The sequence below is a fragment of the Harpia harpyja genome, chromosome 15, assembly GCF_026419915.1.
Source record: "Harpia harpyja isolate bHarHar1 chromosome 15, bHarHar1 primary haplotype, whole genome shotgun sequence".
NCBI lineage: Eukaryota > Metazoa > Chordata > Aves > Accipitriformes > Accipitridae > Harpia > Harpia harpyja.
The window spans coordinates 6,177,283-6,193,946 of NC_068954.1; the positions used below are offsets into that span (position 1 = coordinate 6,177,283).

Genomic DNA, 16,664 nt, shown 5'->3' on the forward strand with positions numbered 1-16,664 from the left:
CTACTTTATTTGAGACTGAGAAACATACAGCATAATCTTACATGAGAGGTATGCCTCCACATCTGGAGATGTTTACAAACACTTCTCTCAGAGTTTCTAACTCGAGTCTAATCAGAGCTCTGTCCTTGCCCAGAAGTGATTTATTTATTTTTAACCAAGAAAGCAGGGAAAATGAATCTAATGTATATGCCCACCTCCCTCTGATCTGAACATGCAGCACTTTTTTGCAAACTCCATGACACATTTGGCAGTTAATGGCACTGCAAAATAAGCACCAATGACTTTTTTCTTCCTTCCTAAAAATGCTTTAACAGTGTAAAGACCAGACAACCTGTAACTAACAGCAAAGTTTCCATAGCTTCCAGAATCTGGCTCTTGTAACCATAACTTTGTTTGGACTAGCAATTATTTTCTCAAAATGCATTATTTTAGTAGCATTCTGAATCTTCCATACCAATTATTTAAGAAATGTATAGACATGCAATTTAGTGACCATGACCTTCCTGCGGTAACCACTGACAATTTTCAGTGAAGCAAATATAAGGTGTGCTTGCAAGTCTTGTGATAAAAAACAGCTTCAACTCATTAGGAACTTACATACTTGACTCCAGCATGCAAAGATGAACAGACCCCAAACTATAACTTAGCATTTTGCTTTTTCTGAAGAGTAAACCATTCCTATATGAATACGCAGATGTCAAGTTAGTTCTGCCAGTATGCTTTACTGCTCATTTGCCAACAAGCAAATCCATTAGTCATCATAGTTCCCATCCACCTTTAGTTCCACCTAAAGTAACTTAAAATTTAAGGTTTTGCTAATGCAGCTGGATTCTCTGTAAAGCACAACCAAGTTTTCCCCCTTCTTACTATGAGCTTTAAACTATACTTTTCTGGGTATAATTTCTCTCTCTAGGCCTTCACCTGTCTTCATCTGTTCAACTCCTTTCAAGATAGCATTATCTTCCCAACCTATCACACTGATTACATTGATCCTCCTCCTTTCACATCACCCCGAGCTGTGTTTAGTTCACTGTTTGAAATACAGCTAAAATAATTTCATAATACAGTTCCACCCTGACCTTAACTGAACATTCTGACATATCAGGAATTTCATACTTGGCCCCGTTGCTGCCCCCAAGTTAGGGCATCAGTGTACATATCAAAAATTCCTAATCAAGAATGACTAGCCAAATACATAGATGACATTATAAGAATTTTCTCCAATTTTTATTGTTGAACTGTTCCTCTCCTTTCTGAAATCACTGCTTGCCATCATAAGTCTAAATTCTCTAGAGCAGAAAATGCCTACTTCCCTTGTTGCTTATTTGCACAACACCTAACACTTAGGAAAACTACAGGAAAAACAGCCATTGCTTTAATATAAATTACAACCATGAAAATTAGCTCTTAACAGGTAGGTCTAACAGTAAGTCAGTAACATTCAGGACACCAACCGCCTTCAGAGCTCTCACGGTTGCAGATGATGTCCAACAGGTTTCTGCTAAAATGTATTCCTGTTTACTTGAAAATACACATTTTTCTTCATTACTTAAGCACATGATTTTTAAAAGCACTTAACAATGGAGAGCTGTATTGATAATTCTTATGATTTACCCCAGAGACACTAGTAAGAATTAGGCCAATACCTAGGTGCTTCAAATCACCTCTCTCATACAAGCTCCCAGCCTCTTTTTACCATTACTGTTACTCCTTCTATGATAGTTTAAGGAGCTGTGTGAACTAGAAACTTCGTAGTTGACACTGTGAACATGTGATTGTAATCAAACATAATACTTCAAGCATATGCAAAATACAGGGGTAGAGAAAAGCCAAAGATTATTTATAAATAGAAATTTATTCTGCGTTAGCTTGCAAATGAACACATACTAAGACTACTTCAAATTAATAATGATTACATGTAGCACTACGAATGCCAAGTATCTGAAACACAGACTACAGATCTAATCAATATCATTTCCAGTACCTTTGACATGCAGTTTTCTGATCAGCTCCAGATAACGTAATAACTGAGTGACTACTGCCTGGTTCCATGAGAACACAGGCCTAACTAGTTTCCTTTTCTTTACACGCTTCGTGTATCTACACATTTGGCTATTTCACAACTGCAACAAGAGCATCAACTCAATTAGTTTCTATGGTATAATTACACTACTTGGGTTTGGCCTCATGCCTTAGAACACCCTTGCAATAAAGACCTAGAAAGACACTGTCTAGCTGGTCTCATTGCTTGAGGGGATCGCATAAGAACAGCAGTAACAACGTGAACAATGTTGAGTGTTGCTCTGGACTATTACATGTAAGTAATTCTTAAAACACTTGCAGCTTAGTAAATTACAGCTTGCTTATGCTGACAAGTTACTAATTGACTAATCAAATTTCAGACAGCTCCATTCCAGCTATTCAGAATTGAGCCCATGAGAGTAATTCAGTTGGTTATGACACTCAGAGGCTTAGCAAATAATCTAAAGGCTACTGAATCCTGTTAAACCTTAAGCAACGTTTCCAAGTCCATATATTTGAAAATCACGAGTAAAACGCCAGTGAAGCATAGAAGGATTTCTTGTTTACTTCTCAGAGATGTGACTTCGACTTTTTCCTCCTGCCTTTTTAGCATATTCTGGTTAGACCTCAAGCTTTTCTTCAGAATCATCATGGCTAAGAATTTCTTCATCTAAATGAAAACTAACATTTTCACACTTTCAGAAGACTCACAGAGGTGGAGCTTTCAGAAAACCATAAATAAATACTGTTACAATTGGAAATGCTACTTTTAACATCAGCATTCCCATCTACACAGCAACAATACACAGGAGAAAAAGGAACCAACATAAAATAAAATCTGATTTGCATGTTATTAACACGCAAATGTAAGCCTGTGCAAAGTCCTCCAAAGTTAAGAGAAAGACTGACACTGCCTTCCATGCCACTTGGATCTGGCCAACAATGAAGAAAGATATGCAAAAAGGGAGAAAGGGAGGGTGCACTGCAGCCTGCCAAGTAAGTTAGCACTACACAGGGTGCAGTGCCTTAAGCCAAAGGGAAAGAGAGGCCTGTACCAAGAAAGAGAATGATGTGGGAGTTAGATCAAAGACTTCGAAAGAAAATTTAAGCCTATCACCAACACCACGGCAAACCTTGAAACAGATTCACTCTTAGGAAATCAAATGTCTCACAATAAATCACTAATACTAATGCCATACAGCAAACTTGGTTGTCCGCAACGTCAGGTTCTTACCTCCCCTTCACACACACAGTAATAAATATTTTGCATGTATATTGCGCTTTGCATTCATAGATTGCAAATCATTCATTTGTATAATTTCTAGGAACTTATAAGCAGTTGATCTGTACATAGGACATATATAGTTAGTAAGTGGCAAAACCACTTAAAGCCTACACAGAGAAGTATTCTTCCGGACTAGCTGTTATTCCTAGGTTTTTAGCATCTACCAGTCATTTCTGTAAGGAATATTAAAGGATTCCTATTAATAAACCACCACACCTGTTTGTGCAAAATAAATAAAATCCACTTCCCCCAGAGAAAAAATTCAAACTACTGACATTTCACTGCATCAGAGCGACAAGAAGAAATTAATAATACCCAACAGTACGTGACATACTGCAGGCCAAAGCCTGGCCTCCGTCACGCAATTTTAAGCCTGCAATTAAACAAAAAAGTTCTAGAAACACCTTCAAGATTAGCTGCAAGACAACAGAACGAAAACAGGGCAGGGTCAACGCCTGTCACAACACCGCAGGCCACGGGAAAACCCGACGCAAGAGTGGAACATGGGAACAGCTGCTCGCTGCGACCTCCCAGCAAGCAAGCAAGCCCAGCTCTAGCGCTTCCACCCAAAATCGCACGGTTAGGAGGCTGCGGAGCCGGGCAGCCGGGTACCAGGCAGCATCGCTGCCGGGCTTGAAGGCAGGGCCGCTTCCCAGCGTCTTGGCTTCCATGCCGGGGCGGATGGCTTTATGCGGAGGAGCCCCCTCCCCAGGCTGCCGGCCGCAGACCCCACGGCGGGTACGCTTCGCACCGCGGCTGCTCGCATCTGGCCAGCGCGACCTACGAAACGCAAAAACCGCGGACATAGATGGAGTTAGAAGCCCCCGCAGGCACACGCACCCCCCACGCACACACACACCCCACTCACACACGCACCTCCCCCCAACCCCCCCCCCGCCGCCCCCTCCCGCCAAGCAGCGCCTCGCAGGTATCGCTGACTGGAAACCCGCCAGGTTAATATTTCTGAAGGCCCCAAAAACGAGCAGCCTCGCTAAGTTAGTTAACAGCAACACATTATCTAATTGCGTGCCCTCGCTGGTGACTCACTCAAAGGCTCACCCCCGGGGATGGATGAATGGATGGATGGAGGAGGAGGAGGAGGCTGAGATGTGCAGGGGAGGAAGGAAGGAGGGTAGGAGCAGCCTGGCTTGGTGGTGCCCGGTTCCCCCCCCCCCGTGTGCGGCTATCCCAAAGGGGAAAGCGAGGGGCAGGAGCTGAACCTCGTCCCTTCCCCTCCACACGCTGCCCGGACCGAGGCAAGAAACGGGGGGGGGGGGGGGGGCGAAAAGCGGCGTCGTCTCTCTCCTCTCTCTCTCTCCACTCCCCCCCCCCCAGCCGCCACAGCAGCTGAGGCGCACACGCTGCGAGAGGGGGGGTAAAATGGCGCCGCCCGCGGAGGGGAGGGGCCGGTTCCGCCACACAGCGGCCGCGGCGCGCCGCCGCCTCCATCTGCTGTGTGGCGGCCGCGGCCTCCCAGGGCGAGGGGTGGAGCCGGGGCGGGGAGGGGCGGGGCTTCCTCCCCGCCCGCCGCCGCCGCAGCTGCCGTCAGCCCGCCGCCGGCTCGCGCTCCCCGGCCCGCCCTACCGCGGGTGGTTTTGCCCGGCGGCTGAGGGGAGAGCGGCGGCGGCCATGGCTGTCCGCCTTCCCCCTCAGCGCGGGGCGTCGCCGGAGGGTGGGCGATAAGAGGCTTCAGGGCTGCTGCGAGTGCGAAGAGGCGGGAAGGGTTTGGGGAGGGGAGGCTGGGTCCCCGGCCGCGGGGGGGATGTGTGCGGTTACACAGGTGTCTGCCCTCCGTGCAGGTGGCGGCGCGGCCTCGTCTCTGCCGCTGCGGCACTGTGGAGGTGTCTGAAAACGGTGCAGCGGTTTCCCCTCGCTGCATAAAACGGCTGTCTGCGCACAGTTTTGCCTTTGGAAATACCAGTGGGTCCTTGCTACAACCTAGCAAGTTGTACCACCGCAACCGTACCGTTAATGGTTCAAAGCTGCGCCAGGGGAGGTTCAGGCTGGACAGTAGGAAGCGTTGCTTCACCGAGAGGGTGGTCAAACACCGCAACAGGCTTCCTAGAGAGGTGGCCGATGCCCCAAGCCTGTCAGTGTTTAAGAGGCTTTTGGAAAATACCCGTAACAACATGCTTTAACTTGGTCAGCCCCGACGCGGTCAGGCAGTTGGACTGGATGGTCATTGTACGTCCCTTCCAACTGAAATAGTCCAGTCTATTTAACCACTGGGGTGGTTAAACGCATCGGGGTGGTTAAATACCTTCCACCTATGAGCAGGGCCGATGTTTTCTCTCTGGTTCCTGGCAATGGCGGCTTTCCTCTTCCTGTGTCCTGTCAGCTCAACGGGTTGATGGGGAAGGGCATGACTAGGGGAGCTGGAGCATTTAACCTATCTTTCTTCTTTTAATCCTTCCTTTCTTCTTTTAATCCTTCCTTTATTCTTTCCACCTCTTCTTTCTTCAGCACCTCCTAACTGTAGGTTTTTGTGAGTTCAGGTCAGCCATTCCACTCATCTGCAAGTACACAAGCAGGTTTGTTAGGAGACAGGCTGATTTGTACCATGGTATAAACTGGAATTAATAAATGTGACCAACACAGGTAAATGAAGTAACTGTTAGTGCTTTCTTCACCACCAAAAATCTTGCTTTTCTTGAAGGTTTGCAGGGTGTATAACTTCCAAAGTTACGGTGGTCTGTCTTTTGCTTTGCCCTTCTCAGTCCATCTTTAATATGAAATTCCTGCCTGCACACTGAACAGGGTCCATATTATTTATACTATGATTCATTCTAAGAAACTGACAGCTTAGAGACATCATAATTTTATGTACATCTTAGCATTTTTCTTCTCTCTTTTTTTGAGGGATAAGACAAGGAGGAAGGAGGCAACCACTGCAATGATCTTAATGCTCTAGGGGCCATCAGAATTCCAGCTTATTAGAAAGTCATCTTATTTTCCGCCTTTTTCCCTTAGCTTCCTTCTGCTGCCCTTACTTCCTTTTTTTTTTTTGGCTACCATTCACTCCCCGTTCTTCTTACTACTTCGTATAAACACCCTATCAGTCAGTCCTCTTTGCATTGCTTCCTTGCCATTCCCACCTCCCACCTCAGCTTCAGAAAGACGAGGCGATTCTGCTGCTCGCTGCTGAGTGCTGCCAGCCTCTCTCCCTTCTGCTGTTGCTTACGATTATGAAAGTAAAGCCGATACCAGCCCAAGGACTGACAGCAACAGGGCAAAACACCAAGCAGCTAAGATAATATCCTAGAGAATAAGAGGCCTCGTGCTGCTGATTCTTGCATGCACGGCAAAGTCTAGTTATTGCTGCAAAGGGGGTGGCCTGAACTCTTCCTTCCTGGTATACATTTTAAAACACCTGGGCAACCCCAGCGAAAGCAAGATTATTGATAAGCATTTTCCTGGCCAAAAGGAGAATCAAAGCATTCTGTCGAGTTATGAAATGTGCTGCAGTCTTCCTTGAGGCAACTCAAGTTTTAGCTGAATTCTGTAATTTGCCAAAACCTTACATTAAACTGAGGAAGGCAAGGCAGCATATTGCTGGCATTTCTATGATGTGTACCATGCATATCTTTACGTATACCAGAATTGGTAGGACAGACTATATATGAGAACATAGAGAATAGAGAAATGACTATGCCAATTCCATATGGTAATTTTAATAAGGAAATTACTGGGATAATATGGTTGAGCATGTCCAGTGTGAACTACATAACTTGCAGGAGCTTGGATAGAGGCACTGTGACTTAGTGAGGTGCCTGAAAAAGCACTGACAGAACATTTTTCTGACAAATTTTGTTGCTGTGCAAAACCCTTTTGCCCGTGCTGAGAGGTTACCAGTTCAGAAGTGATTGAAGTTACTGCCCGATCATGAGCTGGGCCGATGAAAGAACATTCCCCCTGTTGCCACTTCTGAGGTGATAACTCCTGGCAGAATAACTGAGCAAGACATACCTACTGGCTATGAAACCTTAAATCAATGCAAAAAAAATTTACTAGAGGACAGGAGGAAAGAGGACCGAGGAACACAATGTCCCTTCTAGTACTGTGCCTTTGTGTAGCTGGTAGAAGTGCAGTGGCTGCTCCCTACTCGAGTCTGAATTCTTGCTATACTTCACAGAGAGGAAAAAAACCTGATCAAGGTTTTGTTTTGCATTATACAGAACCAAAAAAGGGCACATACAAAATTATTTTCCCTTTTCAGGTCACCTTTCAGATCCTAAGGTCATTATAAACTGTCTCAGCACTTTTACAAACTGGAGACTGCTCAAACCATAATGCTTACAAAGTTTCACTTTGAATAGGCCTGATTTTCTCTGTCATTTGTTTTCACTTTTTATTTCTCTGCAGAACATAAAAAGTCAGAAAAAGATTTTATTTTCCCCTACATAGCATATAATTTACATCAATCATCCCAGGAGGTCAGTACCACTGGGGTGTCATTTAAATACAATGAATATAAAGTAATGAAGCTCTTGCTGGAGTGGATGGCCACAATTCTCTCAGAAAGAGAGAGAGAGAGTTTCCAAAGCATGTGGAGAAAACACAACGGGAGACCGAGTGAATTCATCACACCACAAAAATGTCTCCATCCTGTCGACAAAGTCATTAAAGGAAAATGAACCATTGTTACTCTAGATGCTTGCATTCCTTTGGCATAATAACCTCAGTATAGAAGCATTGGTGCAAAGAGAATTTGCACACACAAGAGAAAAAAAAAATTAATCTTAAAAAAAAAAAAAGTATCCAGATTATGTAATGAAAGAAATCCTCCATGCTCCAAAGAAGAGACGGAGCCTCTGCAGAAGCCACAACTAATAAGGAACCGTATGCAGTGGTACAGGGCGGTTTCTTTTCCTCCTGCCAACGAGTCAAAGTAAGTGCCAACACGGACAATTCTTTTCCGATAACCCACAAATGATGTTCTCCTTTAATTACATGAGTGTTTCTACCATTTGCTGATCCATAGCCATCTGGGTTTTTAAAATCCCTTGTTAAGATTTCCCCAGTACCATTTCTCTTTTCATATTCATTTACTTCCAATAATTTTTTTGGTCTCCATTAAAGCAATCTGTGAGGAATGCAGGGATTAGAAAGGTTTGCTGTGTTCAATTTTACTTTGGCAAAGTGTGTCCAAATAAGAGAAAGTGTTACATGCACACAGTAAGTCATCGCATATACCAGTTTCAGAAAATAGATTGTACTTCTGTGGATCTCCCTCAAGGAAATGCCACTTTAAAGCAAACCACCGTGCAACCCCTGGTAAAAAAATGTAGCATTAGAAAGCTGCAGCAGAAATCCTCCCTTTATTATAAATTATTCCATGGTATGGCAAAGGCCTGTTTGCTAATTAAAACAGAAATGTGCTAATTAAATTATCACCTTTATTGTCAAAACCATGTAGGCATGTAATACATAGAAATACATAAATTACATTCATTATTTTTTTAATACAAAAGCACTACATTGATTTAAGCAAACACTGAAAGGGAAATCTGTCCTTTATTGATATTTAGCAACTGCACTGGAACAGGGATCCTACTCAAAAATGAGCAGAGTGCTACTGAGGAAACACATGCCAGCGAACACCAAATCATACCTGTTAATTACACCTAATACACTCACAGACAACAGCAAGCATGCTTTTTATTTATCATTTACAGCCACTGAAGTGTAGGGAAGTGAATTGGTTTGCTGGCAAATGTCCCAATTAATTGGGCGTGCTATTTATTAGGGTGCTGATTAAAGCATACTCTGCAATATAATAGTCGAGTATGAAGTTGCCAACTCTTATCCACTCCTGGCTTGTATGGATGAAAGCAGGAGAGTAGACTAGCACAATATGAAAATAATGATGTATTCTGTGCCAAAATGGATTTAAGGCAATTCCACCTGGAGAAGCAGAATTAGGTAGCACCGTGATCTTGAAGATAAAAGTTTGTGTTGTGTAATCCAGTTGTGACCAAAAGCTTCAATCTGTAATAGTCATTTTGCACGTGTATTAACACTCCTTTCAGAAGCCAGCACCATAGGCACACCCTTAAGTAAGCAGCATACAAATGAAACAGAAAATATGACAAAAGCAGAGCTTTGTTCCACACTGAACTGAGTCAATTAACTTGAAGAAAAACTACTTAAAGGGATCCTTTTCCCAGCCACCGGCTCCTCCAGCCTCTCCAGCCAACTGACCTAACTGAGACTATAGCTTAAATAACGCTACTTTGTTGAACGCTATTCAAAACCATGGCTTCCACAAATGAGGTTGGGAGTTTCCACACACAATCAAGGAAACTTATGCTAATAATTATATATATTATCTGAAGTAACACTTGAGGTTTGATCTCAACCAAGATAACCACCAGAGCAAACCACAATCATGATTTGTACCAGCAAAGAATTTCTTGGTCCTGGATCATTCTTAACTTACCTTGTTAGCACTGATGCAAGACCTGGATAGAAGGCCCAACTGGCTGTGATTATTAATGAGCTTAAAAGTCCGCACATGCTTTTGTTCCTACCTACTTCCTACAATGGTCACAGCATTTTGGCAGCATCCTGCATTGCGCCTCTATAGCCAGAGATACTCAAGGGTGACCTCCGTGATGAGAGCGCTCCAGCCAAAAGGCTCTAACAACAGAAATTGAGTCTTGGTGCAGAGTCTTTCTTACAAAGCCGACTGTGCCCAAAATCCATGCAGCTCTGAAAAGAGCACCCTGGCAGTGTGCTACGTGTTCTGGTCACCTAAAAACGAGAGCGGTAAAGAGGAGGCAATGCTCCAATTCTCCCAAGCAAGGGGAAGAGCCAACACTAGCAGCCAGAGACTCCTCTAGCAAGGGAGCAAGTAGCAGCTTTAGTTAAACATTGTCCATATGGATCTCAAGGAACTCACTGAAGCAAAACAACATCAAGAGAGATTCATCACCCATGTCATCACACCTGCCCATTACGCTTGCTCTCCTGCCTGCCACCATTTAACTGAAACCACCGTACTGCACAAAGTGCACAACCAAAGTAGCTTAACCCTGGCTGAACCAAAAGCATAGTGATTACTCTAATGACAGTATGTATTCTGTCAACTACGATATCAGGAGTAAATTTCAATTTCAGGTGCGGTCATCTAAAATTAAGTGTCTACATGTGGGCTGTGTTTAGGTTCCGACTATAGTCAGTGGAAACCCAGTCAACATGGTCAGTGCAGGCAAGAGACCAGTTCATCCGAAAGTAGACACCTACGTTTGGTCATTGGACTTGCTCTCTAGAAGCCACTGACTGCATTTGCTAGGGCTGAGTTTAGTTATCTATGTCAAGTACTCTGGGCTATGTTGTCTGGCCTCCGTCTGCCTTTCCAAAGAGTAAAGGGCCTCACGTAGGTCCTGACTCCTGTGTGTCAGCCCCATGGCAGTTTCTTAGGTAGCCCAAGGCATCTGTAATGGCACTAGAGACTTAATTTTAGGCAAGTGAATTGAGACTTAGATCACTGTTGACTATAATGGGAGCTTAAACAGCTAGCTTAAATGTAAACATTTACATTGTAGACAACCAAATTGAACCCGGAACTCAGCTGTCCTCTAGCTGTCATTTGCCCAAGGAAAATAACACTTATATATAGTTATTGTTTACTTATATTAGATACACAAATTGGAGTATTATGTTGCTTGAAGAAAATTTGGAGGTTTCTGAATCCGTTGTATCCTTAACAGAAATACAGTGGGATCCTCAGGTTAACCATTTCCAAATGACATGTTTAGGTTATTATGGACTCCTGTCATAAGCCTTTGAAAGATAAGTGAGAATTAGCCGGAACACTGAGCTTTCCTCTGCAGAGGAAATCTAAGCAGAGGACATTAGTTCTTTCTGGATTGCATATTAAAATAATGAAAGTTTCCAGAATCAGTCCATTCAAAACAGTAATTTCTTGAAATATAGGAACAGTGCCAGGAATTTACATCAAATTACTCCTGGACTGCAGAATAAATAGCATCAGCCACAGGTTGCTAAGAATTTAATTTCCTCAGAGATCTGAAACAAATTCATGTTATTTGACCATGCAGAGCAGGTAGAATGCTGAGTTTATGGTTCCCCAAAACTTTTTATCCCTTAATGTGGGTGCCCAGTGGTGGTAATCTGTGTACATTAGATATGAGATACAAATGTATCAGAGAAGCTTTTTTTTCTCTGAATAAATGTTTAAATATTTAGGGCCAAATTCCATTGCTAAACATATGAACACAGCTCTCTTTGAGTTCATTGGAGTTGGGCATGTGTATCTAAGAGCTGAACTTGGCCCTTACGTTTTACGTTTTAGCACTAAGCTTCCAATGTGAAATAACATGTGATCTGTAACACACAGGAAAGCAGTTAAGACCTAGTTTTAAAGGAAGTGTACAATTACATGTTTCTGTCTTTCTTTTGGATAAGAAGCACTGCCTTCAGCAGAGCTCCTGAGAATATTCTTACCTCTTCTCCACACAGTCTTCCTTTTGTATAAGGTGCTTCTCTGGCAGCTTTGGTCATTTCTGGAGCTGGGAAGCAGAGTAGGATACTTTTTTATTTCTTTGCTACTTCTCTCCAATTTCCACTCTGCCAGTTTCAACTTAGCATCATGATGGAAAATACAGAAGCATTTTAAAATACTCTTAGACTAATGAATGAGATGATACATTTTTTAAATTATGAAAAAGTTAAGATGTTGATTTTAAACTATAGGCAATGTGTTCAGATCAGCGAAAGGACATATCCAGTCACCCTTTCCAATGAACCAATATTACAACTGGGATCAGCTAAAGCACTTTTACTGGGAATTGCTACAGAATGCCAATACAGAACTCTTGAATCTCGAGAGATTCTTTCCCTCTTCTTGCTATCTTTTTTATCCCTCTGTTACGAAGTATTTGTACAGTATCTAGATTCTTGAGTGTCCATTTTATTTATAAGGCTCACGTTCACCTAACATCCAGGGCCAGAAAAGACAAAGAATGCGTGTGGTACTTGTGCAATATTGTGTGAATGCCATAGGACATGCAGTCTGATGATAGAAACCTGTACCAATGCCAAAAAAGAAAAAAAAAATCCCCCAAGTATAAGTGCAATGGTTGACCACTCTGAAATTACTCCAGGGTTTCAAAATTCCTCAAATATTACTTCCTCCCATCTAATATAGCTCTGGATTTTATCATTATCAAAAAATACTCTGACTGTTATCAACTCTGTGAGCATACTGAACAGTTCATATATTTTAGTGGGTTTTGTGAAAGTCAGGTTTGTGTTGGGGATTAAGGTTTTTGAGGATTGGAAGGCTTTTGGAAGTTTCTTATGAAGTTCGCTGTCTACTTTAGATTCTTTTTCTGTGGTAATATGCTAATGCTAATGGCATCCAGCACAGTAGAGAAAGATCTTGTACAGTTTTAAAGTTCTACAGACGCAATTATAAGTGAGAGTGAGCTGCTAGCTTCCTTTAGTCTTTTTAAAATCCAGCACAGATAGATAGATAGATAGACAGACAGACAGACAGATTAAACATTAATCCTTCTAAAAACGTTGTTCCATTTGTGGCCAAAATAGTGGTTTATGGCATTCATTGCAAAGGTCAACTAGAAGTTGTTCCATACAAAATAGCATCTTCTTTTATCAGTTTGAAAATAACTTCTGCTTCAGTTTCCTTCCTCATATGCTAGCTTATTCTTTGTGCAATTACAAAAATAAATACCTTAGAAAAAGAAAACTTATATTAAAATCCACTTCTTTCATGATGCTTCCATGGAGCTGGTCAATTATTAACCAGCATCTAAGAAGCAGAGGTACCTGGTCCAGTCTGGTTTGGCAAAATAGTTTCTTACGCTTTTTCACATAAGAGCACAGAGTGTATGAAAGGGCTGCAAGATTTGGCATTATGTATTATGTCATCAGCTTCATGTGATGAGAGTATTGATCACTTGCTTATAACATGGATATTTTCTTCCACTAACTGTTCTGCCACAGTCAACTTTTCTTTAAATCTGCATAATCTTAAAAATCATCCGGTTTTGACGACTGGCTTGTGGCCTTGAATCCTGTGGTTATGTAGATCATAAGTGACAACGTATTAAAAAAACCTGTTCATCATCTGACATCCTGCAAGTGTACGTCAGCATAGAAAGTCACAGTCCATGCTGACGTTACAGACTTTGCGCTATCCCAGGTTTACTGAACTGGGCTTTTTATAGCACCGATATTTCAGTAGGTATGAACCTACCCCAGACAAATGATGTGTTTTTGACAACTGCTGTCAAAATGCCCGCCCACTCTCTGCACATCTTGGAGTAGTGTTGAAAACAACTGCTTCTCCAGTTCGGACAATGTCAGTCGAGTCCAACACCTATTGTAACAAATTCTTCTATACACTCCGAGGCAAATCCTATGCAGGCAAGCTGTCCCCTGAGCCCTCAACAGGCATGATTTGCTACGGTAAGCAATGAACTTACCTGACCTTGTCCACACCAGTGAGGCAACCATTTCTACTACTACTTGAATGGGTCTGAGGGTGGAAAACTATTTTTGACACCCCTCGTCAAAACCAGATCATTTTTTCTTGAGAAGGCAAAGCCCCAGTGACATCACATAGCCTATGTGCTGAAGAGCAGTGGGGTGAGTTAAGGACATGGGGTCATCACTCAGAAAGGCTCTTGCTTGTTTTAAATTCAGAATACTTTCATAGGCAGAATAGTATTTACTAAAGGTTGTATTGATAATTTCACATATGATAGTCTAAAGAAATTAAGCACACATATTGCATGCATCTGTTAAATTAGGTAGACTTAATAGATAATAACAGCCCAGTTCTCCTCTCACAGCAGTGTAAATCAAGAGGGGTACCACTGAAAGCCACTGAGTTACTTGTGCATGAAAAACACTAATATTTCTGAAAACATGATATACAGACACTTAATAAGTTCCTTCTTCTCACTTAATTTTCATGATTGCCTTAAACAGTTATGTCTCATAAAATGGGGAGAGGAAAGAGAGCAGGGAAGGACCGTAATGATAGGAGTACAGGATGGGCAGCCAGGAGAAGAAAAGTGTCTGTCCCATTCTTTTACACTGAAATACAGAGCAAACAGCTTTCAGACTTACTAAACTTTTGGAACATGCTGAGAACTCTCTGTTTACTTCAGATGTGTAAAATGCCATAACTTGCCAGTAAATGTAGCTAGGCATGCAAGTGCGTGCATGAAGATAACATATTAGTTACAAGAATTATAATTGTCTTATCATTATCTTTTCTTTCTTTCCTGAATCAGAGTGAATGTGCCATAATCTAGCAAGAATCTCCTGATAAGTAATGTCAAAAATGGCTTTTTTTTTTCTTTCCGGAGCTGCCAACTGTCTGTGTTAGACATAACATCACCCTTTACTGTAGCCTTCCACATAAAAGCAACACCAACAGTAATGTCTCTAAGCAAGCATGAATGATTGGCCTGCAGATTCTTTACCAAAAAGGGAGTTTATTTACTCCACACAGGTCATAAATTTCCTTAGAAAAACTATCAGTGGTAATCTACATGTGGTGTTTAGTAAATAGAGCTTTCCTCTGATTCCCTCAGTCCATGTTCTTCAATTGTCAAAAACAGTGGAAGATGGTTTTCTCATGCCTAAAAATACTAATTATTCTAGCTCTTTAAAATGGAGTGGAAATGAGGAGCTGAAAGACTTTACATATTCTTCAGCAAGATGGGCGTGTAGACATGGAAATGTGAAGGATAAGGAGAGTAACCCACAGTAGCAAGTTACCTAAAGGCTTGCCTCTGCTTCTCTTACGTGAAGCAGCACCTTATTGCATGAAGGCTCCCATTGAAATCAGTGGAACTGCAGACAGAATAAGGCTTTTCTTTCTTTCTTACCAAGGGAAGAAAAAAAGCAAGAGGGTGGGATCTGCCTTTTCATGTAACGGGCTTTTATCTGCTCAAAAATCACGCTAACCTCAGGGTGCCAAGCACAGTATGTTTGAAAGCATTCCAAGGATGGGAAGAGCTGCTCTATCTTCTCCACTACAAAGGGAAGCTTGGTAGTAATGAGAGCTGCTGTGGTCTTCCAAGAAAGGTTTTGCATCTGCTTTGCCCCCTCTAAGGACCTCTTAGTTGTTCCTCCTGGATACTTCCAGGTTATGTCTTTGTTCTTGTGCTTAAATTGGGAAAACATTTGAGTGACTGTCTTCACGATGAGTTTTGCCATGAAAGGACAGAAGGATTTCTCCCTTGCTTTTCGATATGTATGCGTTTAATAAATTATCTAAGTATTTGTAAGATAAACTAGAATAACAGGTTTTAGTATTACATCACATAAGCTCCTATATCATAATATTCCTAATACCCCGAGGTCAGAGAATCTTATTCACATTTGAATGTCTAGTGTCAATGGTGAAGATTTTAATTACTTACACTCCTTCTAGGGCCTGAGCAGCATTTGAAACAAATAGTTTAAAACTGATCATACTTACCATAACTGAATTATGAATTGCATTGTGAAAGAAATGTCCAGAATTTGTACATGACTATTTTTTCTTTTCTATCACTTTGAAACAGACTATTTAAAAAAATCTGTAGAGAATTTAGACTTCTGAACTGAGAGTATAAACCAGATTTCAGCCTGTAAGGAATTTTTATGGTTGAATTATAGACTTCTAATAGACACAATTTAAAACTGAACTGCTGACAGTCATTCTGATCATATTTTATAAGCTACTACTAACTAGGATGAGACCTGAAAGGAGGAATAGATCCTGTATCTATCTGCTGACTCCAGGGTTTCTTATCCTTTCCTCTAAAACAGTGCAGCCTACTGTCAGGGAGAATATTGGTCAGACTAGGCTGAGTACAGATCCAATCCAGTCTAGCAAGCCCAGCGCTGCTATGGAGGCTTTGCAAAATTTAGCTGCCAACTACTCCATCTGTACTGAGCACGCGCAAGAAAAACCTCAACAATTTTCAGCAACTTCTAACTCAGCCAAGTTCGGGTGGATCCTTTTGGTCAAGGGCAACAAAAGGGATTTATCTGATTTTTCCTCTTTATTCCTCTCCTACTTAGTAAAACTTCTCATCCCAGCTCTGAAATAGATATTGGGATGATTCTAAGAAATTTTAAACTGTTGTGAAACAATGTGTTTTCTCTTCATGCCGATCTTAGAAGCAGCAGAAGTATTTCTGCTGGAAGTTTCCAAAAAATTCAGCTTGAGGCAGACTCAGGATTGAAAAGCTCATCCTGAACAGTTAAAAATTGGCAACGTTATGTGAGTGAAAACAAGGTCTTATACTGGAAAGTGGTAGACAAGCTTAACTGCAGATACTGCTGGCAGCTTCACCTATAATATTTT

General features: G+C 41.9%; 2 protein-coding genes across 12 annotated transcripts in view; one reads left to right on the plus strand and one right to left on the minus strand.

Annotated features, from left to right (window-relative positions):
* SUPT3H (SPT3 homolog, SAGA and STAGA complex component) overlaps nucleotides 1–4,683 on the minus strand; it is a 281,438-nt gene extending 276,755 nt beyond the window's left edge. Inside the window, exons 1-2 of one of the 7 annotated variants that reach the window (XM_052809361.1) lie at nucleotides 4,528–4,625; nucleotides 3,712–4,087 (exon numbers count right to left, since the gene is read on the minus strand). The gene's annotated coding sequence lies outside the window, so the exon portion shown is untranslated. Of the gene's footprint in view, nucleotides 1–3,711; nucleotides 4,088–4,354 lie in introns of all 7 variants that reach the window. The other 6 variants (XM_052809359.1, XM_052809358.1, XM_052809356.1 and 3 more) reach the window with 6 other exon arrangements.
* Nucleotides 1–16,664, plus strand: part of RUNX2 (RUNX family transcription factor 2) — a 222,981-nt gene that overhangs the window by 41,103 nt on the left and 165,214 nt on the right. The gene's annotated exons all lie outside the window — the stretch shown is intronic.